Source organism: Bactrocera neohumeralis, chromosome 4 (assembly GCF_024586455.1).
Source record: "Bactrocera neohumeralis isolate Rockhampton chromosome 4, APGP_CSIRO_Bneo_wtdbg2-racon-allhic-juicebox.fasta_v2, whole genome shotgun sequence".
NCBI lineage: Eukaryota > Metazoa > Arthropoda > Insecta > Diptera > Tephritidae > Bactrocera > Bactrocera neohumeralis.
Window position 1 is genome coordinate 31796952 of NC_065921.1, and position 27045 is coordinate 31823996.

A 27045-nucleotide genomic window follows, 5' to 3' on the forward strand; every position below is an offset into this window, starting at 1 on the left:
TGTATGTATACATGCAAGTAGATGAAATTGAACACATCGAAGAGGTGCGTTAAAATATACAAACATGTAAAGAACTTTTTAAACTAAAAAATCTAATTTTTGAATGTGTCGGAAACTTTTATGGAGATTCCTATTTTAGCGACAACTTTCACTGCAGGGTAAACGTATACATTTGTTGCATTATTTAGGAGCAATTATTATCGTAACAGTTGAGTTAAGTTGAAGGTCAACTATGAAGTTTAAGGCCAACCGTGGCTAGCCGGATGAGTCTGTTGCTGTGAATATTCAAGCATGCATATGCATACATTTATAGATGTACATATATATGTATTTATATATAACCGTATATGAAAGTATACATACATATGTATGTATGCATTCAGTTGCATATCAATTATACCATACACCATATGCACATATGTACATACATACAACGCGTAATATATCCAATTTGATTTGGTCGTGAAGTTATTTTTATACACACGCTTATACATTTCTCTAAGTGCACGAATGATCTAAGCGAAACAGTTGGAGTATGCTTTTAATTTTAGTTTTATGCGCTTCATAGGTCTAGCAATCTAAGTAAACTTGATATAAATACAATATCTATTGAGGGTGAAACACGCGCCATTTTGCGCAACTTTGAAAAAAAAAATGGTTTGGAAATGTATGTACATATGCGATGAATATATAAATATATATAAATATATAATTACATATACATACATATATATACGTAAGCTTACTAACATGTCTTATTCATATTTCAACTGGAGATACAATCAAATCGAAATCAAATTATTTATTTTTACTACCATGAATAGCAAAGATATGCTCATAATACGCTTTTTGAATTAATAACATAAAATTGAGCAAAAATTGTTGAACAGAAATCAGTTATTAATTCAATACCAATCCACGAACACATTTTTTTATTCGATATTAGCTAGTTTCTCACCATTACGGTGTTCCTTAGAAAGAATTTTTAAAATGACTTAAGGGGATATTCTCATGTAATCACTTCGAAAAACGATTTTTTTTTATATTTCGGCAGTAAAACCTATTGAAAACATGCTGTGAAAAATTCAGACCGAAATTCATAGTATTTGATAAGTTACAGCTCATATACGTAGTCGCCGATGTGTCGTAAGCGACTGTCTGCCAGGCGCCATGACAAGTCTGCAGCTGCTACGTTTCTAAACGCATTTTTCTCGAATCATCATTTTCTGAAACTGTCATGGTCCTAAAAAAAAGTATTCAACCGATTGCTTTAAAATTTACATATCGTCACCTGAAATGCAAAATAACGTAACATCAAAAGATTGGTAACTGAGTGTCATATTGATTACGCTTCACTACTTCAAATTACATACATAATATTACATATGTTCAACATTTTCAGGTTCTGCACTCAGATATAAACCAGTTTTAATCAATATTAAAATTTTTTTTCACTCATGTTCCATTTTATTTCGTGTTTCATTCACGCCAATGTAAATTTCCGAAAATGTTGTTACGTTATTTTGCATTTCAGGTGACGATATGTTCTTCTACCCATTTATAGTTATCGTCCCTACCAGAATTGTTTATTTTCGAAAATATTTTCATATTTTTTTAAAACGATTTTTAACGAAAAAACAAGATTTTCGTGACTTTTTTTTGTAGTTCGACATTTTTTTAAAATGAAATTGATTATATTTGGTAGGGACGATAGCCGCAGAACTACTGAATAATAATCCATTAGATTTTTTTATTTCAGGCAACATGAAAAGCCGCTATCACCATGACCAGTGAACTACTTTTTTTGTTGGAAGCTACTTTAAAAAAATATATATTTGGGGTACTCGCAATTATAAATTTTTACACTTGTTTAAAAAAAATTTCATACAAAAATATATTCAATGCTAAATGTTATAACTTATAACTTTAAAACTTGTGAAAAAAAAAAATGTAAAAAACAAAAATAATAATTTTGTACATTTCAAAATACAAATAAAAATATATTAAAAAATTAAAATGTTTGAATTTTGTTGTCGCATAAAAAAAAATTTTCCTAAAAAGTGGTAAAATGTATGCGTTCACATGAGAGTACCCCCTTAATAATGTTAGGCTTTTGAGATTTATTACTACATGAATTTGATCATCAAATTACATATGTACATATGTACCTTTCCTTAGTACATACCATGTGTGACAGCGAAACTCCAATTCATACAAATATTTCTTGATGCTTCTAGTCCGTATAAAATATGTTTCGCAGTTTGAAAAAATAATGCATTTTTTATATCGTTTAGTTGGAGGCTTTTAATAACATATACTTACTAAGGTTTAACAAATAAAATCTATCTATTGTGGCTAGTGTATAAAATGAAATTCCTCAAAACGGACGGTCGTCATAACCGGACAGTTCCCAAAACTGGTCAAATTTCATGAACACAACGTTTTCATTATTATTTTCATACAAAAACAATTCCTATAACCGAACATGAGTACGTTTCAATGACCGGACACGGACACTATTTTGTTCAAATTATCTCTTATAAACGGACAAGATTTCATAAAATGTAGGTATTGCAAATTGTCTGCAATTTATACTTCTCGATTTTTTAAATTTTTATTAATTTTTGTTGTTTTACGACAGTTGTCTTTAAGAACAAATAGCAAAAATGATCACAGCAAACAAATTGACTTGCACTGATGGCGTCTGGTTCGCGGTGGCTCTACGGAACTAATGCAATAATTGTCATGCATTTACTCCTGGCTGACATTGACTAGCATGTATACATAAGTTCAATATACATATGTAAGTATTGTTCTGAGTTGCAGCTTCTGACTCTAAGAATACATTTTAAACACTCGTTTTTATCACGCCCCCATATGTATGTATGTATGTGGACAGCTCCCTTAGCCGGACAAAAACACTGCGACGTTGGCTATCCGGTTATGAGGAATTTCACTGAATATACACATATCATTTTAAACAGAAACTTTTATCTTTGCGTACTGTTATTAGTCAACATTTTTAAAATTCTTCCAATAAAAGCGTGAGTATGGAATTATGCATTCATATGCGAACATACTTTCATATAAATACACGTATGTATGTATGTATGTGTAGTATATGACTCATTAGTATCCACGTTAAGAACTTGACTTAGTAAAGTCCCAAGAATTTGCAAAGAAGTGAAATAAATACACATGTCTACCATATACATACATACATACATACATACAGATAAATGAGCTGTCTTCTCTGTGTACACATATTTAATATACATACATACATATGTACATATATATGTACACGTTTTAATTTATACGAGATCATACACATAATATACATATATCAATATTACAACAACAATAATATGATTTCATTAGGAAATGCTTTCCGCAATCCTTTGTTAAGAAGTCAGTTTATGTATTTTTAATAAATGCAAATCGGTACATACTACACTGTACATATGTACATATGCACATTCTTATGCGATCTTTGTGATCGATTAAGGTCATTTGACGTTGTCCTGTGTGCATTGTGTTTAATACAATTTACATACATACATATGTGTATATAACTTATATACATTTGAACATATGTATGTATGTATAAGTGTGAAGAAATGCATTGAACTAAAAATGTAAAGACGCTCTGCAACAAATAGTCAAGAGAAAACAACTCAGATTAACCATAAAAATGAGATATTAATTTAATTGTGTCAAAAAAAAAAATAAAAAAATTAAAAATAAAAAATTAAAAAAAAAAAAAATTAAATAAAAAAAAAAATAAAAAATAAAAAAAAAAAAAAAAAAAAATTAAAAAAAATAAAAAAAAAAAAAAAAAATAAAAAAAAAAAAAAAAAAAAAAAAAAAAAAAAAAAAAAAAAAAAAATAAAAAAAATAAAATAAAATAAAAAAAAAATAAAATAAAAAAAAAATAAAAAAAATTAAAAAAAAAAATTAAATAAAAAAAATTAAATAAAAAAAATTAAATAAAAAAAAAAAAAAAAAAAAATAAATAAAAAAAATAAAATAAAAAAAAATTAAACAGAAAATGTTCAAAATGGAGAGACGATTTTATAGGTAATATTCAGCCGTAGCTCCTTCTGTTAGTGACTTGTTATATGAATTTTTACTGAACTATGTAAGTTAGTTTTGTAACTAGGATGAAACAAATTATTTATAAATCAACGCGGTTTAAAAATAGTTGACATTTTCAATTTTACTATCGGGTTTCAATTTGCAATGTCTCTTATTAACATGGATATCGGGACAAAGTTTAAGACGAGTTAGTTTTGTGTGAACGATGGACAATTTTGCTACACAAATTGTATCTAGTAAACATAAAGCCAAATACAAATATGTATAAGTTAATTTTCATACTTTATGGCGACATATTGGAATGCTTAATGAACTTTTTAAGCCCGTGTTTTTCGAGAGTGCTTAAAGGTTGGGTTGACTCACTATTTATTTATATTTTTTTATGCGTAAATATGATATGTATGCACAAAAATACAAACTTAGATAAATACATTTTTATTATACATATGTATGTATGTATTACGAAAACATTACGACATTACTGTTTATTTTTAATAACCTATTCGGTATATTTGTTGAAAACACAGCTACAATAATCGTAATGGACAACTTAGAGATAAGATTATGAATACAGGGCCAGGGAATTCGTTATCTATGGTTTTTCTTTTCGGCCAATTTCAAGGGCGATCGCTTATACAGTTTACATATAAAATATGTGAATAAATCTGTAAAATGTGGACGAATTTCAAAATATTAATTCGCATATCCTAGGTTCTTGTGTAGAACACAATCTTTCGATCGTGCAATTTTACACATATGTACATATGTATGTATGTATGTATAATTTTTTCACTTATGTACATATATTTACCGCGATATAACATACATACATACTTATATTGCATTGTCATAGGCTGTTGCATGTTTCGTTAATTGTGCCCTAGCTCGATTCATACGCGACCAAAACCAAATCAAATATAAAACTTTAAGGAAAAATATGTTCAAATATTGTATTTGAAGAAATTATTGTTGAAAGAATGCTTAGCGAGTTTATATAGTATATTCGTAGATTTGTACAAATGTGTAGGTAATGATATAAGATTACGCGCAACAGGTCTGTATGTTTGTATATACATACGTATATGTTCATGTTGACAGTATGAGTTACATGACGATAAAGATAAGTACGATAATATTCCTTACACAATGGCAATTTCTGGTAACTGGATTTGAAGTGGCTGCTTTTTCTGCCATGCAACTGAATTTAATGCGATACCTATATTGAATTCACTTTGCACAAAAATAGACGCGATTCGATGAATACTCGTGTGTAATGCACCGGTTTAAACTGATTGATCGAACTAAATGTCGTATGTAATAAAGCAGCACTAATTTTAGGTTCAATTATTTAAGGCAATTTTACAGTGGTATATGAATCACGTAAGAATCACATTTAAAGACACAACTTTGTCGTTTAAGTTATGAAATGTAACACAAATTTCATTAAAAATCGAAAAATTGCCCGCGCCTTAAAACACAACCGCCCAACTTTGCGAGCAAATTTGAACTGACATTACGACGTACACAACGCGGCAGCAGAAGTCACCCACAGCTAGGTGGACAGCTGGTTGAAAAGCTACTTCGTATTGGATAAGAGTGGAGAATACAAAGGTGGAGCTTTCGGTTGTTGTTTCTTTGATGACTTCGTGTTGTTAATGATCGTGTCGGTATCGGCTTCAGCTGTTTGAGCTCTACTCTCTGGATTTTATTGTTTTTGATAAATTTTACTCCCGCGACTGAGAGTGAAATGTATACGTATATATAGTACGTATACTTTATTATGATTATTGTCTGATCTTCAGTGTTTTGCCCTCCTATTCATAAAGTATTGTTGTGTAGTGGCTGAAAGCGGCGGTTAAATTTTGCGAAAATCAAGCAAGTGTTGTTTAACTCGTTCTGCAGACACTACGTTTGTGTAAAAAAATGAGTCGCTTTGTTTTTGGGGGGGACCTACCCCCTACTCATAGTTCGTTGATGATTAATATTTGACTTCTGAGAATCAATTGAGTTCGTCATACTTGCCAGACTCACTTGCTGTGGGTAAAGCCGGTACGCACCGTTGTTATAATACCCCCACACCCTCTTAAGTGGATAAATACATAGGTATGCACTTGAACACAATTAGGATCATAGAAACATATGTTTGAAATATTGTATAATATGTTTAAAAAGATTTATGGGAATAAAAACGTCGTTATGTAAGAAAATAGTAATTTAATGATTATATTGTAGTAAGAAATCGTTATATCCAACTAAAGGTTATATGGAAAACAGAAAAAAAGTTATAATACCATGTACAAGTGCATTTCTTTTACCAAACCGTCAAACTGTTCGATTGCAAAGTAGAACGTTTATTTATACATACATATGTATGTATGTACATATATTAGAGTGATTCAAAAAAAAATTTTTTTTTTCGTTTGGTACTCTGGAAAATAGGTTCCTAGACACATCTAAGAAAGCCTCACCAAAAACCTATTCATAATAATTTTTTTTCATTGAGTTATAAAATTCATAAGAAATAAAAAATTTTCCCAAAAATAATCAAACTTTAACTGTTAATATCTTTTAAACGTTTGGGCTTACGAAAAAATCATAGTAGACCTTTTTTGTAGAGCATTCAATTTCCTACAAAATCTAAGGAACAAGATATTTTTTTAAGTAGTTGGAAGCGAGATATACCTAAATTTTTCTATCTGATAATAAGAAAAAATAGAAAACTGTATGTAGGAGGACCTTCTCGTTACAATTAAAAACTCATGTTTGGAGAGGCTTTCTTAGAGGTGTCTAAGAACCTATTTTTCCAAGTACGAAACGAAAAAAAAATTTTTTTTTTTGAATCACTCTAATGTACATACATACATATTTTATAGGATCTGGGGTAATTGGTGGACCGATTTTTGGCATTTAAGTTCATTTATTTAAATAATAATATTATTTATTGATGCGAATATAAGGTGTAAAGCCAAACGGAAGTTCAAAATTCTTACCTTAGTTATAAGGAGACAACGAAAGTAGACAAAAAGCTCCGGAGAATATTGGAGAGAACACCAAGTTACCCTGTACATACACACCTACATACATACATTCATATGCTCAGAATGTGCTCTAAATGTGTTCATACATTTCGTTTGCTCATTTTATCGAATAATCGATTTTATAATTCTAAATTGTGGTTTCATAGATTGAAGACCAAAGCATTGCTTCATTTCCATTCGAAAACCTATGTGAACGTTTTACAAAACAGTAACTTGGAAAATAAGCAGACGATGCAAATATTTTATTAGTTTGAATTTCGAACGTGCTTTGCAAGATAAATAACAACCGAATTATTTTGAGTTTTTAAAAGGCTTATTATACTTTAATTTTAAAAGTTAATTTTTCATAGATTATCTACATACATATACATATGTATGTATAATAGTGCGCGCGGCAAAACGAAAATTGCCTTTTATATTTCGGTGTTAGAGCACAAAACGAATGTTAATATTCTTCATTAAGATTTAGACACTTTGTCATGCGTTTGAGCCAATTGTAGAAGAATTTTTGCCTGATTGAGGTATCTCCAAAGCATTCGTTCTGAACACCTCTTCAGTTGTCAAAAAACGTTGACATTTTAGTGCATTTCGTACGTACGGGAATCAAAATAAGTTATTCGGATTTTATTCTATACGGCGGATGACTTATCAAATCGATGTGCAGTTGATTCAGTTGATGTGGGAGAGGTCACATTGGTCTATTGAATAGTGATCCGTCTTCAGTGGTTGGTTTTTCTAATTTCTTAAAAGACAACTGACAAAAAAATGATTGTGTACCACTCAGCATTTAATGTTCTGCGTTGTTTTAGTGGTATGGTTGCGGAATGTATAGTTTTTCCAAAAAAAAAGGCAACCATTAGCGTGGAAGTGTTTCGTGCGCGAAAAACTTTTCTCATCTTGAAACATCCATACAGTCCAGTACATTGCTGTTTACTTTTGGTGTCATACACGTTAATCCAGTTTTCATCACCTGTCGCGAAGTCAAATGTTCATGTAATATTGAATGTGCGCTGGTCCTACTAATGCCTATAGCTATCTGAATCTCCCGGTAGTTCACATGACGGCATTAATAGTTTCCTGAACATCAACTGATTTTGGACAACCTACACGGAATTCCTTTTTGTATAATCTACGACCTCGATTGAATTCACCATACCAGCGACAAACATTGGTCCTTGATGAAGCTTTATCGCCAAAAATAGAATTATGTTCATCGCTCACAGTTGCTGAGTTAATTCAGGTCGAAAGTTGTGAAGAACAATGGCGTGAAAATATCCGCGTTTTTGTCCCACTTTTCAGCCGAGATGAATATTTTAAGTTACTGTAAAAACACAAATAGCGGTCGTATGTCGAAATGTTCTGAGTATGTATAGCTTCAAATATGTCAAGCTTTACGATATAAGTAGTTGAGAGTTGCCAGATTGCAACACTACTGTTGCCAAATCCAGTAATAAATACAGCGTGTCGTTAGGAGTTTATAACGAATTTCATTATTATGAAGATTATGAGTACCGATATTTGCTTTTAAATACTGCAATGTGATACTAAACCTTATATACTTGTATACAATTGCTTATACACTTGCACTTTCACATTGAATATGTCAATTTTGATCTAAAACAAAAGTTTCAATTATTACAATAATCGGTAGGAAAATCTTTATCGCGCTATGGAAGCTTTTTTATTTTTTTGAAATTTGACAAAATGGCGGCGGTTTGAACAAAAAGTATCGAATTTGGCCGTTTTTTCGACAGTTTTTCGTAGGAAAAATTTGGAAGATTTCAAAAAACAAAAGGCTGCGTAGCGCGAAAGAGAATGACGTTAAAAATGTTCTCTCCAAATTGGAACTAGATATCTTCAAAACGCTTCCTTTGAGAGTGGAAACCGTCTTTAAAAACAGCATCCTGAGAAAAACGCTTTAAAAGATTGGAGTCGCTACGTTCCTCACTGTGTTCCCTTTCTACAGGAAACCCTGTAGCCACCGTAATAATTTGAATTTCGATTTCAAATTTTGAGAGAATGATTATTATAGTGTATACTATCCGAAAATTCAAGAAACAAAAATCGATTTTTCGAACATTTTACACTGAGACGACCCTTAAGCGCACTATATGTGCTTAATTTATCCCGATATCCTCATTGTTGCTTGATTTGCATAGTAGAAAGTGAAAGAATCAGATGGAGTTTACACATACACTCAAATAGTAAAATTGTATTTTATGTGGAGAAGGCGTGGTTGTAGTAAGATTTGTTTCGTATTGGAACATAAGATTATCAAGATAATATCATACACCAAACTTGGTCGATATCGGTCGAAAGATATGGGGTTCCACCTTATTATGGGCGGTGGCACACTCATCGTTTGATTTTGACCTCGACTCTTATAAAGCTCTCTCGTTTTATTTCGAGTGTAGATTTAATGTCTCTGGCGTATTTATACCGTTATATGAGGAGTGGGCAGGGTTATCAACCGATTTCATCCATTTTTACAGTGTCTGTGTATGTCCTTAGGGATTAGGGAATTTGGTTATTGTATTTCTAGTAGTTCAAGAGAAATGTACATTAAAACTTTTAGAAATTAAAGTTTTGTAATCCGATTTTAGTGCTGAGAAATCTACGAGGTCAATACGGAACCTAGGAAGATCTAGCAAGAACCGGAATTTCTAATGCTGAAACGTTCAATATGTTAGAAAAGGCCTTTGGTTATAATTGTTTGTCGGGAGCAAGTGTTTTTGATTGGTACAAATTAAACAAAGAGGGTCTAGAGCGCGCTGACGACGAACCACGTCCAGGACGGTTATCACCATTACCTGATGATTAACAGGTGTTTCAAAATCACTAAGTTTTAAGTTAATACTAGGATGTCATGAAACGTTTGGGATCTATGCATTTAACCCGGAAACAGACGATCAATCGGCCGAATACCGAGGCACAGGTGTGCCGAAGTCGAAAAAATACGTAAAAGCAGGTCAAAAATCGAGGTTATGTTGACAGTTTTCTTCGATTATCGAGTTGTGGTGCACAACGAATTGCTTCCGACCGGCCAAACTATCAATAAGGAATACTATTTGAGTGTTATGTGTGGTTCGCGCAAAGTTACATAAACTTAAAAAGAGTTCGCAATTATGGGCCGACAACTCATTGTTTTCACACAAAGAATTACTTTGAGGGGGTCGAGATAGATGTTGAAGAATAAATTAAGAATTTTAAAGTTATTAAAAACGTCTTACTATTTACCGTGACCCATGGTCAATAGGTAACATGTTCAAGTGCGAGGAATGCCAATAGTGCTCTTGTTTTAGACCAAGAAAATCGTAAGGCAAATTTTTTACCTGTGATCAAAGAGGTATTAAGATAAAACGTTAACCTCGGCTGCACCGAAACTATAATACCCTTCACAATCAAAAAATTTTCCATGAAATAACTTGTGTTGAATCGGTCTTTTTTACTACAGTAGTCTGCTCTGATATAGAAATACTACACAGCATAAACGGTATAAAGTCAGATGCAAAGCCAAACTCATAATATGGATGGAAACTCCTGAACTAATTGGCAGTTTTTGACCGACAAATTTGGCATAAGACCTACTAGAATAACGAAAGCCATGTAGGTAATATATGGGCGTATACATGTGAGTATGTCTCTCTCTAACCCTTCGTTCTCTAGTATTATTTAACAATACTGATATCTACTATATTCTACTCGATCTCGTGACGTTTAATAGGACATTTCTGACCAAAACCTTATCATAATGGACTGTAGTGACCGAAAAAATAAGGAATGAAAAAAAGAAAGAATTGTGAACGTGTAACACCAAAAGCGAATTTCCCGATTTAGTTCGTATATAACCCAACATTATATACATATGTATGAAAGTACTTTCGAAATTTACAAGGATCATGGCTTAGTTATATCCAAAATTTTGTCTTATTTTTGGTCTCTAAAGTTTTTCAATTAACGGACGGATTAATGGTCCTGCCAAGAGTTCGGTTTTAGCGACGTTCGCATACTGTTAAGTGAACGTGCACAAAGTGTCATCAAGATACTCTACTTTTGTTCAAACATTACTTGCTCGGTTCGGTTATCCTGATCATTACGATCCGATAGTATACTCTGTGCAACATATTGCAGGAATATATTTGGTCAGTTGAAAAAAAAAAAACAAGAAAAAAACAAGGCTGCATCAAAGCTAATATACCCTTCAAAGGAGCACTTCTTTTAGTAACTACATATGTGTTCAGTTTGTATGGAAGCTATACGTTATAGTCTGAACAATTTCTTGGAGATTATATTATTACCTTAGGCACTAACCCTTTAAATTTTGTGAAGATACCACATCAAATGCAAAAGTTTTCCATACAAGAACTTGATTCCGATCGTTCAGTTTGTATGGCAGCTAGGTATATGTTATAGTAGCCCGATATCGGAAGTTCCGACAAATGAGCAGCTTCTTGAAGATAAAATTAAGTTTGCAAATTTTCAAAACGATATCTTAAAAACTGAGGGACTAGTTCGTATATATACAGACGCACAGACGGACAGACGGACATGGCTAAAACGACTCAGCTCGACATACTGATCATTTACATATACTCTTTATAGGGTCTCCGACGCTTCCTTATGGGTGTTACAAACATCGTGACAAACTTAATATACCCTGTTCAGGGTATAATAACTTTTGGATAGTATCTTATTTCAAGTTTAGAAAGTTACATGAACAAACTCTCATTCTCAGTTCCTTGATTATTAAATGAAAGAAGCCCGTTGCCTATGATTATACATTCCAATTATTCATGTTTTCCTTAAAATAATTCAAGTAGTTAGTAATCAACAAGTACACATGTACTTACATACCTACTTATGTACAGGTATATGTAAATATGATTGTTCCATTATACAGACTGCAATGAAATTTCAGTGCTCAAGGTATAATTTGAAATTTCAAATGAAAACAAACTGTATGAAATATGTATTCATCTACATAAGTATATATGTAGTAAGGTATGGCATTCGCAGAGGACAACTCATGCTGTCCCGCTTGTAGGTTGAAATCTATACTATAGTCATATCCAATGCGAATCACAATAGACTAGAAATATGAATTTTATAAGTCTATCACGTCGTAGACACTGCTGTCAATCTAACGATTCGGCAAAACTATACTTACGAATCGATATTATATTTTTATGTGATTTTTATGTACATATGTATCTAGTATACGCACATGTATGTAGGTATACGCACATTTCAGTGCAAATATTCGGAGAGGGGTTTGTACCCCAATATTAAACTATGAGCCGAATTAATTTGGTATAAACTACTTTACAACTGTATTTTTTCTATATAAGCAACTTCAATATTTTACATTGATTACTTAGATCGCCACATTTTACAGTTTTTCTTAAATAAAGGTTTCGGTTTCGGTTTCAGTATCACGTTCCGGAAGGCCAGTTGTCGAAAGTATCCATACAAAAAATATTGCAAATCGTCGCACCAAGTGATGATTACGTGTTCTTGTTTCATGAAAACGATTCTGCTGATGAAAAATCCGCTTCAAGGAGTTTGTGAAAAACAAGTGTCTGAATATTTTTCCAATAAATACGAAAGTTTCTAAGAGAGTAGCATTATGAAATTACCTTCAAAAGGTATAATATGGTATACACTATAAACTGAGGGAGTAGAGTATCAGAAATTTTGCACCTGTCCTTTTCTCACGAAGAAGCTACTCATTTCTCGGAGCGGACGATATTGGAATATTGTGGTATATAGCCTGACGTGTCCATCCGAGTTTTTCATTTTTCTCCTCACCCAGGATTTAAAATACGTCTGACAAATTATGTCTACTTCTCACTCAATGAATATATCTAAGGATTTGAGTCTTCCCGAGTGAATATAGCGAAACTTTGAGGAAGGGTTAACAATACGCTTCTAATTGACTTTGGCATTTTACCAATCACTGTTTTTTTTCTACAAACTCCGGTATTGTATCCAAAACTTCTCCTAGCGGGCAGGAGGTAGAATTTGCCCGCGGTAACGCATGCCTGTGGTAATAGTCGCCTATGATTCAATACGCACTATGTCTGTTGTTTGTATTACCTCGAAGTATCAGCATCTTCTTCTTTACTGGCGTAGACACCGCTTACGCGATTATAGCCAAAGTATCAGCATCTTGTCAAAAATAGCGCTATAATACTCAGCTTGAACTGATATTATAGACTTTGAAGGAGATTCCTTCTAATGAAAAGACATTTGAAGTTAAAGTGACAAATGTCATTAGTCTTTGAGTTTGATAGGTGCTCAACTAATATTAGCATAAGCTATAAGGTCTGACCGTAGACTTACCACGGACCGGGGACCACGGGGAGCAGTAAGCTAAACCTAAATTTGGGTATATTTAAAAAAATTCAGTTCAGTGTGGAGTCACATTCCGGCCGGGTGCCGGACCCACAGCATGTCAGAAGTTTTAGAACGGCCTTGAACCTGACGAAGTTGGAAGTGGTGTCCCTTTCACTTTACCAATTGGAACCAAATTATGCTTGCAAACAGCTTGTCTTATTTGGGGCCCTGCTTAACGCATTGCTTTGATCTATGCGATTTTAAGCCTCGTGAGAGTAGGCCTTTAATGGCAGTTGTACCCAGTACGAAAGTTGTACCCTAACTATTTAGCGCTCTACGAATATTACGAGTGTGAAATATCATATGTCTTCCTCCAGCATTGCTGCTATCTTTGGTGATGTAGTTTTTGTCTCTTTTTTTATAACCTTTTCTACCTCCCGTTCTGATAGCGCAGGCGGTCTTAAATAATTCGCAAATTTCCCGAATCGTCCTTTGCTGTTTATAAGTGTTCATTGTAATTTCAATCTCCCTAACGGTCTTTTCTTCCCTTTATTGGCTCATTATTATTGAAAATAACGGTACTTTAATATGATAGATATTTTCAAAGTTCCCAGATTATATGTATAAAATCAGTTATTGAAGAAGTTAGACTGTCCAAATTATTTTTATTTCATAAGAAATATTTATAATACTTCAAAGAATATATAATTAATTTTGTAAATATGTAAGTCAAATAATAAAATAATTGATTTTGGAATAGCATACATTCAATTGATGTTTACCTTTTAAAAATTGTAATGATCATGTGACGGTGACTTTTGTTCGATATTTGGCACAGGCGTTGCCTTTGTTGAAAAGTGTATTCAAAATTGAAATGACAAATTTTTTAACCAACTTTTCGACGCAGTTCGTATTATTAGCTTACATACATACATAAATGTACATATATCATAATAACCAAAGAAATATTCCGTTATTTCATAAGAAACGCGAAATGCATGTAAAAAACGGCTAAACGCTGATGAATAAGGTTCTGCATAAATTGTGAATAAGTTAAGTTTTTAGGAAATATAAATTTTTTTATAATTTGTTTGCTCTTTTCGGCTTATTGCTCATAATTATTTTAAAGTTTTCAATTTCTAATAGCTGCAGTGAATCAGAATCCGAAGATTTCAGCAGTAAAGCTGTGTCAATATATGCAACAAAACTTTGAAAAAACTTTTACACCCAAACTGTATGGAACACTTAACACAAAGCTGGTTATCATGGGCGAGTTCCGTGACGTAAGCCAAACATTGGCTTATGGGATACGAATAAAAATGGTGGCTGGAGTTCACCAAACTTAATGTTAATCAACCGGAATCTTTTTGGAATAAGGTAATAATGTCGAATCAAAATTTAATATGTCTGTTTCCGATGGTGCGAAAAAAAAGTTGGCGAAAACGAAACAAAGAGCTCCAGGAAAATAATATAATTAAGAACTGTAATTAAGACTGTAATGGTGTAATGGTTTGGGGGTGCATTGCAGATTCTGGTGTGGGAAATCTTAAAGGAACATTTAGCTTCAAGCGTTGAAAAGTTGGGCTTAAGTGGGCAGTCATTCTTGTTACAACAAGACCCGAATGACCCGAAAGATGCGTCATATCTTGTGCAGGAATGGTTTATCTTCCATTGTAAGCAATCGCCAGGCACAAACCCTATAGGGCGTATTTGGCATCTACTTGAAAAAAAAAAAATGCAGACTCACCATATAACATCGAAGCATTCACTTAAAGAGATCATACGTTGTACGTACAGAATGGGCAAATATAACTCCTGAGCATACATCTAATCTAGTTGGAAGCATGCGCCGACTTTTAAAAGCAGTTATTCAGCTCAAAGAAGGTTTAGCAAAATATTAGAATTAAAAAAATCGAATTCAAAACAATATTTTCCATATGTGTGCCTGAACTTTTTTTATGTAGAATCTTCAATATTTTTATTATAATTTCATTATCTTTAAAAATATGTAAAATATGAAATAACTTTTAGTTATTACATATAATTATTAATATATGTATGTATAATAAAAATGTTGAAATTTAAACATATGATTATTATTGCTTTCGTAAATTCAAAGGGATAACCTGTAATTTTTGGATGAACATTTAAGTTTACGGTGTGCCTAAGCTTTTTTGATTCACTGTATTTAGATGAAAATATTTTTGCGGCAAGAATTCTTTAGAGAGTGATTCTGGTGTTCGTGTCAAAAAGTACACTTCGAGTATATTTATAATTTAAGTTTTTTAATGTAATTACTTTTCTATATAAGGTTGCCTTTGTCATATCAAATTGTGGTACGTTTCCGATTACTTTGGCGGTCGGGAACTGAAAACGAATTTCGGTAGAAGTGGGGTATGTGAGAGAGAGCTTCTCCAGGGGAGGAATATGTAGAAATAATGTTGCTAAAACTCATATTTTTTTTTAATTTTCGATATAACATATGATATTTCACAACGGTTAACTAAATTGTTTCACATTTTTTACTTCGTATATTGAAATACACACTTTTAACATTAAAGTGCGATCACATTTCAGTTTTGTTTTCTTTGTTTTTTTTTAGCTAAAATTTATAAATTTAAAAATCACTAAGCGCACTCATAGCTGAAAATGTTTGAGTTTTTACAATTATGAGGAAACGAGCGTTGCCACATCTTAAAACCCAAGTATGAAGGATTTTCAACCACAGCGCTTTCTTTGTTTGCATTTTCGCTTGATTTTTTTTCTTTATTAATTATAGAAAATTCCTTCCAACATTTTCAAGCTATAATTGAGCATGTGAAGTACTCCTTTCTGCTCTAAAAAATTTCGCCAAGGGTAATAATAATAATAAAAAATACCCGTGGTGACTGAAGTACTTTCGCATAAGGGGTTATATACAGTTAGGATTTTCAAAAAATCGATTTTTTTTTGCGTTTTCGTAATATATGTATATATATCTGAGTACACACACACAAAATTTCAAGTCGATCCGACGAATATTTTCGAAGTTATAGACACATTAGTGAAGGCGCGCCGACTACATGTAAAGTGCTTTCAAAACATTAAGCTGGTTTTTCTCGAAACGGTGTTTTCAAAGTCGGTGAGCTAGATTTCTCAGAAACGGCTGAGCCGATCGGTCTGAAATTTTTACACAAGATTCTTAACTATATTTTTTAGTAATTAATCAAAGGATTTCCCCATCCGATGAAATTTCTTATTTTTATAAACAATTAAAGACCCGAATTTTCGTCGAAAATCGAACCTTTTGAGCGTCCGCCATTTTGTCAAAATTTTTTTTTTGCTAATTCCTTTGATCAATCACTAGATTATTTATTATATTAATGAAATTTATTTGGTTTTTGCATTTTAGATGATCCAGTCCAGAGATATCGTGCTCACCGCAAGAGGCCTTTTTTTGCGGACCTCTGCAAAATTGGCAATATCAACGTTCCCGATAATTATTTTTGGCAATAAAAAATATGTGAATATAGTTTAAGGTTTTCATAATATACCTGCCAAGTTTCAAATCAATAAACCAAATAGTTTGCTTAGAAAAAATTCTTGAAAAATGCCTTTTTTCGACCTCCTAACTATATATGTACATACATATGTATAACCCCATAATACTCCTTTCTGCGTTGGCGGCCTTTGGCAGCGCTATAAAAAAATAATCCAGGTCTAACCATTATTATATACTATTACTTATTTGTTTATTAAATTTAAGCAAGAAAATATCCATATGAATGGAAAGAGTGTTTATACTCCTTTTAATTTAAAATATAATCTATAGGCACTACTTTTTATTAGTACTAGACTCGTTGAACAAATATCGAAATATCGATATTTATGTTTATAAATCCTAAAAAGAATTATAAAATCCTAAAAAGGAATACTTATTTATCCTGCCTTCTTTTTTGTGATTTATATTTTATACATATGTTTTTGGTTGACTCGATTTTCTGTTTTATAATTTGGTTTCAAAGTAGGCAACTCAGTCTGTCAATTTTAACGGCCGGTTTGTGTTGTTGGCATTACATACTTATGTATGTATTATAACCTCAATACGTGTACTATATATTTCTGTATTCTGCACAGCTCTTAAAAGATTTAACGAATAATCAAGTTAATTAACAAAATAATATTAGCATTGTAGTGAATTTCTGTTTTTAAGTCATGTCTAGTGTTGTATGGAACTTATTCAAAAAAATAAACAAACAAAATGTTTCCTGTAATCTGTGTGAAAAAAAAACAAGCGGCAATACGACGAATTTGGCTCTAACATAGCTTTGAAATTTTTAATATAGCCTGCGTCCTCTGTTTCGTCAGAGAGAGTGGCATCTGCTGTAAATCTCGCAGTACCCAGCAACAGAAGTCGGCTTACAGCTTACGTGCTCGATCAAAGAGTTTTTCTTATGTCCGTATCTGATAAATATTGGTTTGATTAATAAAGAAAAACATTTTTTAACGGTTGTTCTTGATATGTGTTCATGTGTTCAACATTCATGAAAGAATTATTTGAATATTTTAATACTTCAAAAACCAAATAACATCACACAGCTACTGGAAGGGTTACATACATACATACATAAGTATGGGGATTATAGTGATAGTTCCTGAACAAGAAAAAATTTAGTCATAATTTAAAATGAGCGCAAAATAGCTCACAAATATTCCTGAAGCATTGCACAGAACAATGAAATAATTAAACGGCAACGAAAAACTTGAGTTTGTGTTTTCTGACGTGTGTGTCTGGGTTTTAGCTGTCGATTTTGCAATAACATTCGATGAATGTTGAACAAAACATTACCATATGATTACACTGGTATACAAAAATTCACTTGTTTTTAGTGACATGAACAGAACAAAGTTTTGTTATGTATAAAAATGCCACAAGTGCATTAATAGCTGCAGATTTCTTCAATCACCTAAGTTTTTTTGCTAAGGATTTTTTGTAAAAAAAACAGCGATAAATATATTCTTGTTATATTATTTTATTAACCGAAGTGTACCTTACAATGTTACTGTCGATGTTTTTCGGCGATATTTTGTTTTTGGAGTACCCCTTAACAATGTCCAGCAGCTATCGGCAACCAAACTGGTACTCCACTTGCCTTGGTACTGTTTCTCCATAGCAGAAATATCTTGGTGGAATCGTTCCTCATGTTCGTCACTTACGGCTTCTAAATTTTGGGGGAAAAATCCAGATGGGAGTGCAGAAAGTAAATTTTAAGGGACATTTTACAACACTTCGGCAGTAAGTAGTTTAGTCACAAGATCTTTGTAATTGTCAGCTTTCACATTTCCAAGAAAATGTTTAACAACGCTTTCAAAGGCACTACAGGCTCGTATTTCAGTTTCATTGAGCATTTCCTCAAATGTTTCCTTCACACACAAATATGCCCTCCTAATTTTTGCTTCACTGACTCTTGGAAATTTTTGTTTCAGATACAAGAACCCTCTTCCATTTCTGTCCATTGTCTTAACAAAATTCTTCATTAAACCCAATTTAATATGCAAAGGTGGTAGTAATACCCTTTTGGCATGAACTAGAGGTTCACTGGTAACGTTTTTTTGTCGTAAGTGCCTGACGTACTGGCCACTGCTTGGAGTGGTCATGTGAATTTGCTGAACAGCCAGAAGTTACACGAAGGTAAACCAGGCGAATGCGGTGCTTGCGGCACGATATTAGTTAAAAATGTGGCGAAATGATCACGAATAACCAATGCAGTATGAGATGGTGCATTATCGCACTTTTTTGTTCAATAAATTCAGACATAGTAAAAAAAATCGAAGAATTCGCTTTTAGAGCCTCACAAAACGACGCGTATCTCAAATACTAATGCATATATTTGACGTGAAATTTAGCATAGATGTCACTAACAGTGCTACCAAAAATTTACCAATTCGAAAAACACGCTAATACCATGTTCAGACCGACACTTAATCACACGATTTCGGCTGTTGAATGGATTATCCCACTAATCTTAAACATTTATCAAGATTTCGCCATACAAAAATGACAGTTCCAAATCACTTCATTGAAATGATTTGAAACTGATCCACGCTAAATCTCTCTGTGCGACTCTGATTTTGCGCAATCTACTTGTCAGCACTGGAAATCTGTTACATTATCACAGCTGATTTAGACACTACAAAGGGAAAAAAATGTAAACAAACAAATTTTTTTTAAAGCAATGAATCTAATTTCATCTGAAAATCGACTTAACAAATGAAAAAATGCATCCATTATTTCTATTATATGGAAAATATTAAAAAAAACCGTCTTTTTATTTCAAAATACTATATGACAATCTTTTCTTTTGATAAATATTAAGCGATGTGAATTCTTGAATGACAATAACAGCTGTTTTTTGATCTTTCTAACGGCAGTGAGAACACTGTTGGGTTATGAAATGCTTAAATATAATCTAATCTTTTAAATTTTCGGTCTGAACATGGTATAAAGCAGGGTGCTGATTTGTGATTAGTTTCACAGCTCCGTTTTAATTTTAAATTTTAGATTTCTTAACAATTCAATATCTTGAATATATCTGCGCAGATAATAAATGGCTACATAAAAAAAGGGTGTAACCGAACATTTTATACTCTTTCAACTTGCAATGATCAAGGCTTTCAGTTGTTGACAAAACTGTATTTAAAAATGTTTCGAAGGAATTTAACATTCATTATGGAATGGATTGCAATTAAATTTGGTATTAAATTAACTTATACTACAGGTAATAGACTCACATGGCTTTATTACTAGATGTTGCTACGCGTTAGCGAAAATTACATTGAAGTTATCCTCAAATGATATCCATGTATATGGATATATGTATGTACATAAATAGTGGGTTCTCAAAAAAGTCTTGCGGTATTTTTATTGAATTTTTTTTATTTTTTATTGAAATTGAAATGAATTTTTGATGACTCGTGTCCAGCTCTAGACCGATGCTAGGCCTGCTACTATGCCGGTCTCTTTCGACCAATTTCAGCGATTTTATCGAAATTTTCGACGATAGGCCTTCCGGAGCGTGGCGCATCTTCGACCACCTCTACACCAGAACGAAAACGTTGAAACCAGCGTTGTGCGCTATAAATGGAAACTGCATCGGGTCCATAAACTGCACAAATTTTATTGGCGGCTTGAGATGCATTTTTGCCGTATTTTCTCTTTATTTTGCTCCATGTTTGCGATGCTATAACTCTGGAACGACTTAAAACAAACGACAAGCAATCAAACACGTGTTAGCGCGTGAAATGAGCTTTCCAAAAAGGTATAGCATGACCCGATGCGACGAATAAAACTAGAACTACGCGCTTTCAGCGCCAACTAGCGAAAATACCGCAAGACTTTTTTGACAACCTATTATGTGAGATAAACACAACCAATGATTTTTTTCTAATTTTTTTTACTTCTTGATTCACTCTTTAAAACCAAAGCCCCCACAGAGCTACTTGTATTATCTTAACTACACTCGAGCACTGATCGGCAAACTTACACATTACAATTAAAAAAATAAATACATTTTCTAATTTTATTCCCAGTCATCTTGGATTAAAACGTCGAGATTAAAAAATTAATTGATTTACAAAGTCAATAAAAAATGTAGATTTCTTATTTAACTATTCCATTATATTGTTATCATGTTTAATTATATCCTTGACAACAAGGAGCGAGCGGAGCATTAACTATAATAAAAAATTCTTTCCAACATTTTTTTAAAAAAATAAGCCTAATCGAGCCAATATCCGGGATGACTAAAGTACTTTCGTGCAGTACTCCTATCTGCGCTCTATTAGACACTTGTTTTTATTACAACTAAGATTGCTAAATAAAGAAAGAGCAATTATAGCGAAAAAGAGAATTCTCAGCATGTCCAACAACATGCAAAAGAGGTTCAAAAGCTATATTTTGCTAGTAACTGAGTATTTTTTTTAACGTAATTGAAAATCGGTTTGGTTGAAAGGATAAATATAACCGATAGCTAATCTTTATTATGTCTATTTTAAAACGAATATTACCATGAATGTACTTGAAAAAATAGATAGTATAAAATACTCTTTGTTGTAGAGACTAGAGCGTCGAACTGACGTACATACATACATATGTACATACGGAAATATTTATAAACGGATAAACGGATGTATTTACGTACATAAAACCGTGAATTGTAAAACTCTAAAAAAACGAATTCCATTATTCCAGCAAATTTTTAAGGTTTAACATTTGTAACGCTGTAGATACATCCGTAAATACGTATACATACTTGCTTGTACTTATCTACACTGTAGTACACCATTCAATTATATTCTTGTCCTACCTATTTATTATAGAAAAATATGTATGTACATCAGTCATTTGCAAGGATTACGTAGTTTAAATTTTAGAATATCTTTTCATTTATGTACGAGTACCTACATTACATTTATCTTGGGATCCCTATTTTTACCGCTGGATACTTAAACTACTCATACACTACTAATCCTTCTTCAGCGTACTCCAAATATACGCTATTTGCAGCTGCTTTCTGCTTTCGGAATATTTCACTATCGACCGTCACGCATTCCGAACGGTCTTCGGAAGTTTAGCCGCATTCGCGTCACTACCCCGACGAGTTCGATAGTACGACCGTTGTAATGAACGTCTAGATTTCGACTCAGTGGCTTTACTAGAACTTCTAGCTATTATGCTACTAACTTCTGTTGCTTCATTCTCTGCTTACTCAACTTTCCCCTAAATTATTATACGTGCGCCGCTGCCCTGAAATAAATAGTAAGTGTACACATGTATGTATGAAGATACACATTATTGTATACAGGTATGGGTACATTGCTCTCAAGGAAAATTTAATTTAGCAATGTATAGGTAAATATAAATAAGTATATACATATATGTACATATGTATGTACGTTGTTGGTTGTACATTCTACAACCAACTGAGTCACGCGAGTGCATAATGATACAAGTTTGGCTGAGCTTTCCCGAATTACTTGCACAGTGTCAAAATTTCCTCTTTAAAGAATCGTAATATTGCTGAAAAATCGGACACTCTGTCTGTATGTATGTATACAACCGAATTAGTCCCTCGGTTTTTGAGAAATCGGTCTGAAATTTTGCAATTTTGCTAAACAATAACATTTATTTACTAAATTTTAAAGCATAATCACATTCGGTAATTTATTGTTAGCCTATCGCATAATTCCATAACATTAAAGCAATGAAAATCTGGCATCTTAGTTTTATACAAGGTCTGTCGCAAAAGAAACAGAACTTTTTAAATATAACTGTTTCTGGTGGCGCCACCTATTGGTGGGTATATGAAATAAAAAGTTTGATCTCTTGTTGACATTTCGTAAAAATTTTAAGACAATTGGATAACTACAATCGATGTTATCGATCGAAAAGTGACAGCAGCTTTTGGTCATCGGTCGTAAAATGCAAAGACCAATATTAAATTTTGTTTTAAACTTGGGAAAACGTTTACTGAAACATTTCAAATGATGAAGTTTATGGTGATCAGTGCCAGGTCGTGAGGACCTCTGTGACGATCAGAAGTCGGTCGTCTTCAGAAGTCAAAAATAACGACAATGCTGATTTGTTTTTACGATTCCGAGGGTATTGTACACCGAGAGTTCGTCCCACCTGGCCAAACGATTAATGCTGTGTTTTACCTTGGTGTTGTGAAGCGTCTTTTGTCACGCATTCGTCGTGCTCGACCACAATACCCTGAGGCAGGGTCCTGGCGCCTGTTGCACGATAATGCGCCGTGTCATCGGTCGACGCTTGTCACTGATTTTTTGACAAAAAACTCCATATTAACCATTAATCACTCACCCTACTCACCTGATCTGGCACCCTGTGATTTTTACCTATTTGGAAAACTTCATTTGCCCACGAAAGGACACTGGTTTCAGGACATTTCAGCTATCCAAAAGGCGACGACCGATATTCTCAAGAGCATTCCGAAAAATGACCTTAAACACTCATTCGAAATGCTAATTGACTGGGCTAAACGCTGTATCGAAGCACAAGGAAACTACTTTGAATAAAAAAATATAACTTCGGAAAAGTATTAATTTTTTGTTGTTTTTTTTAACAGTCTTGTTTCTTTTGCGACAGACCTTGTAGATAAATTAAAAAAAAATAGCCTTTTCGCAACGCATTAAACGAAATTTAAAACTGTCGGAAAATTATAGCTTTACTTGTTTTCGTTAAAGAAGAAAATTTAAAAGATTTTGGTTCTATTCAGTTTGTTTTTAATTTTAGAACATAGAGTCTCGCTTAAAAGGACAGAAATAAGCCCCTCTGAATGGGAAATAATGGTTAAACCTTTCGAAGTAAGCAATGCATACTCTGAGATCGGTCAAATTGTTAGAAGAACACATTCTTCCACACAAAACGTAACACAAACAAGTAAGGAAGCGCTAAGTACGGGTCCAACCTAACATTTTATACTCTTGCAACTTGCAGCAAGCAAAGCAAGGGAAATACCTTAAGATGTAAAACGTCAACCTGAGCAACGAAATTTAAGCAATTTTATATATACAAAACTATACATATATAACTCATATAGTGACAGACACATAAGGTTTGTTAGAAAAACGAAAACCATTATATGTATGTAATATATGGCAGTTGGGGTAGTACCAGCCAGATTTTATCAATTTTTCCTAATACCACATACTATTAACATGTCACTTGTATATAGGGGGTAAGTCAAGTTTTCGCTCAAATTTATCTATTTTCGTAAAATACGCCTTCTTATTTTTATTGAGATAACTCACATATTGGCCGATATATGCGGTACAAAGTCAACCGGAAGTTCGAAAGTCCTCTGTCGTCGAACAAAAGCCAAACTCTATAAGTCGCTCATAATTTCCGTCCTGCTATATGGTGCAGAGGCTTGGACGATGACAGTAACCGATGAGTCGGCGTTACGAGTTTTCGAGAGAAAGGTTCTACGAAAGATTTATGGTCCTTTGCGCGTTGGCCACGACGAATATCGCATTCGATGGAACGATGAGCTGTACGAGATATACGACGACATTGACATAGTTCAGCGAATTAAAAGACAGCGGCTACGCTGGCTAGGTCATGTTGTCCGGATGGACGAAAACACTCCAGCTCTGAAAGTATTCGACGCAGTATCCGCCGGGGGAAGCAGAGGAAGAGAAAGACCTCCACTCCGTTGGAAGGACCAAGTGGAGAAGGACCTGGCTTCGCTCGGAATATCCAATTGGCGCCACGTAGCGAAAAGAAGAAACGACTGGCGCGCTGTTGTTAACTCGGCTATAATCGCGTAAGCGGTGTCTACGCCAATTAAGAAGAAGATATATATTTATAGTTTAGTATGTAGCTGCCGTAGAAATCAAGTTCTTCAAATCAAAATCAAATAATTGTATGAAATATTTTGTACTTGTGAAGACTTTTTTTATAGCTCCGTTAAAACTGAGGTTAATGTTTCCTCTTTTCTTAACAAAATTTTATATTATCTTAAGGACTTCATTAGTAGCTTATTGTTGTTGCATTAGGGATTTTATTATCGTCCTTGCAGCATATATTGTACAAGCAAAAAATGTCTAATTAAATAAAATATCTAACAAAATAATTTTATTATTCTTAGATGTTTTTGTTGCAGCCCGTTTTGAGGCAGGACTCTTTTGTTTTCTTGCATAATGGATGTTGCTAGGGACTTAATTCTTCTACGAATAAATTGTGACAAAAAAGCACCCGGAAATTGTAATTAAATTCCCCGGGTAAATGATATTTCAAAAAATGTATGTATTTTGTTAAGTCGATGAGACTGTCCTTAATTACTCTGCCAAATAATGAGCGCGATCTGTCAACCAGTTTGTGTACAGTAACTGCTTAAGTCAGTACACCCCAGTAGTGCGTTGCGATTTTTACAATGGGTAAGAATATCGAACAAAGAGTTTGTCTCAAATTTTGTATTTCTAACCAAATTTCGTGTGTGAATTTGTTGCGAATGTTGGAAAGGTTTACTGTAATTCAGTTTTATCAAAAATACAAGGCCAAGTGGTACAGAATCTTCAAAGACGGTGGAAGGATCGTTAAAGGCATACTTCGTTCTGGACGACCTTTGACCTCTTCAACTAATGAAAATATTAAAAACGTGAAGGATATGGGGCTTGAAAATCGTCAGGCAAGTGTTAGAAAGATGACAATAGAGCTCGATAACGCGTTCTTGCTCGACTCGTCCTGATAAAGCTGAATTTTTTTCAAAAAGAGTACTGTAAACAGGTCTCTTTGGATATGCTTGATCGTGTGAAAGCGTCAGGAAAAATTTTTCACATGTAGTGCATTTAAGGTATGCCATCTAGAATCTAAAAATTGTCAAATCGAACCAAAACTGTTCAAAGATATGGACTTCAGTGCCTATACGTAGGTTGCCCTTTATATTTCGGAATTTGGCAACCCTAGTGCTGCAATCTGGCAACTCACAATTTTATTGTAAAATTTGAGGTTTTGGCTGTTAGACATACTCAGAACGTATTGTCATACGAGCGCTAATTGTATGGTTTACAGAAACATAAAATAATCATCTCACTTTTTTACCAATTTCGAAGTGGATTTAGTCTACGACAGGGCATCGATGAACTTAATTTAATTTTTGGCGATGAATCTTCATCAAGGACATGTGTTTATCGATGTTATGTTATGTTATATTATGAATTCAATCGAGGTCGTAGATCTCTTCAAGATGAATTTCGTGGAGGTCGTCCAAAATCAGTTGTTGTTTCGGAAACTATTGGTTCTGGGGGCAAACTATTGTATGAACACTTGATTGTAAAAAAATTTGTTCACATTAGATTAAGGCTAGGCTCGTGTCGATTGGTGGAGAGAAATGTTAAAAAAAAACGGTGTTTCGAAACACGTCTATGACGTCGTGACAGGTGTGAATCGTGGATTTACGCGTATGAGCCCGAAAGGAAATAGCGGTCGAGCAGTTCGCGTACGAGGCACTTCCAAACAAATGGCGAAGATGGATCACTCTTCACCACAACAAAGCAAGATCACACACATCGACTGAAACAACTGGATTTTTGAGCACCCATTGATTGGATGAGTTACAAACTCCCATTTACTACAAATAATGATTTTCGTTATTTTATTATGTTAACTTATTACGAATATGTAAGTCGGCCAATATGTGTATAATTTTTTTAAAGTTCTCTAGTATTCCTGAGAAATGCTAAAAGTCAATGCAATCAGCCCAGATTTTTCTCTGTCACAAATATGCCCTGTGATTTCCAAATTTCCACCTGACTTCAAATCTTTACACTGTTTGTGATGGTCAAAAATTGTGATATATTATGAAATTAAGTGGACAGTTCTTAAACATAATGAGCTTTACCGTGCGATTCTGTACTGTGATACAGTCACAAGTGTCTAAATTTGAGATTTTAAATTAGAGACAATTTTTGCGACTTGAGACGAATTTGCTATTCTGTAAGTGAGTCGCCAAATCTATTACATTTCATTATTCAGAGATGTTTTTACACTTGAATGAAAATAAATATGTTGATA

At 33.3% G+C, this 27045-nt stretch overlaps 1 protein-coding gene across 10 annotated transcripts in view; it reads right to left on the bottom strand.

The window, feature by feature from the left end:
• LOC126756554 (matrix metalloproteinase-14) overlaps positions 1–27045 on the bottom strand; it is a 55514-nt gene that overhangs the window by 26012 nt on the left and 2457 nt on the right. For 4 of the 10 annotated variants that reach the window (XM_050469706.1, XM_050469700.1, XM_050469708.1 and 1 more), the window contains exon 1: positions 5242–5611. The exons of 3 other annotated variants lie outside the window; for them this stretch is intronic. The gene's annotated coding sequence lies outside the window, so the exon portion shown is untranslated. Of the gene's footprint in view, positions 1–5241; positions 5613–21915; positions 22119–27045 lie in introns of those variants that run through there. 3 more of the 10 variants (XM_050469705.1, XM_050469707.1, XM_050469704.1) reach the window with 2 other exon arrangements.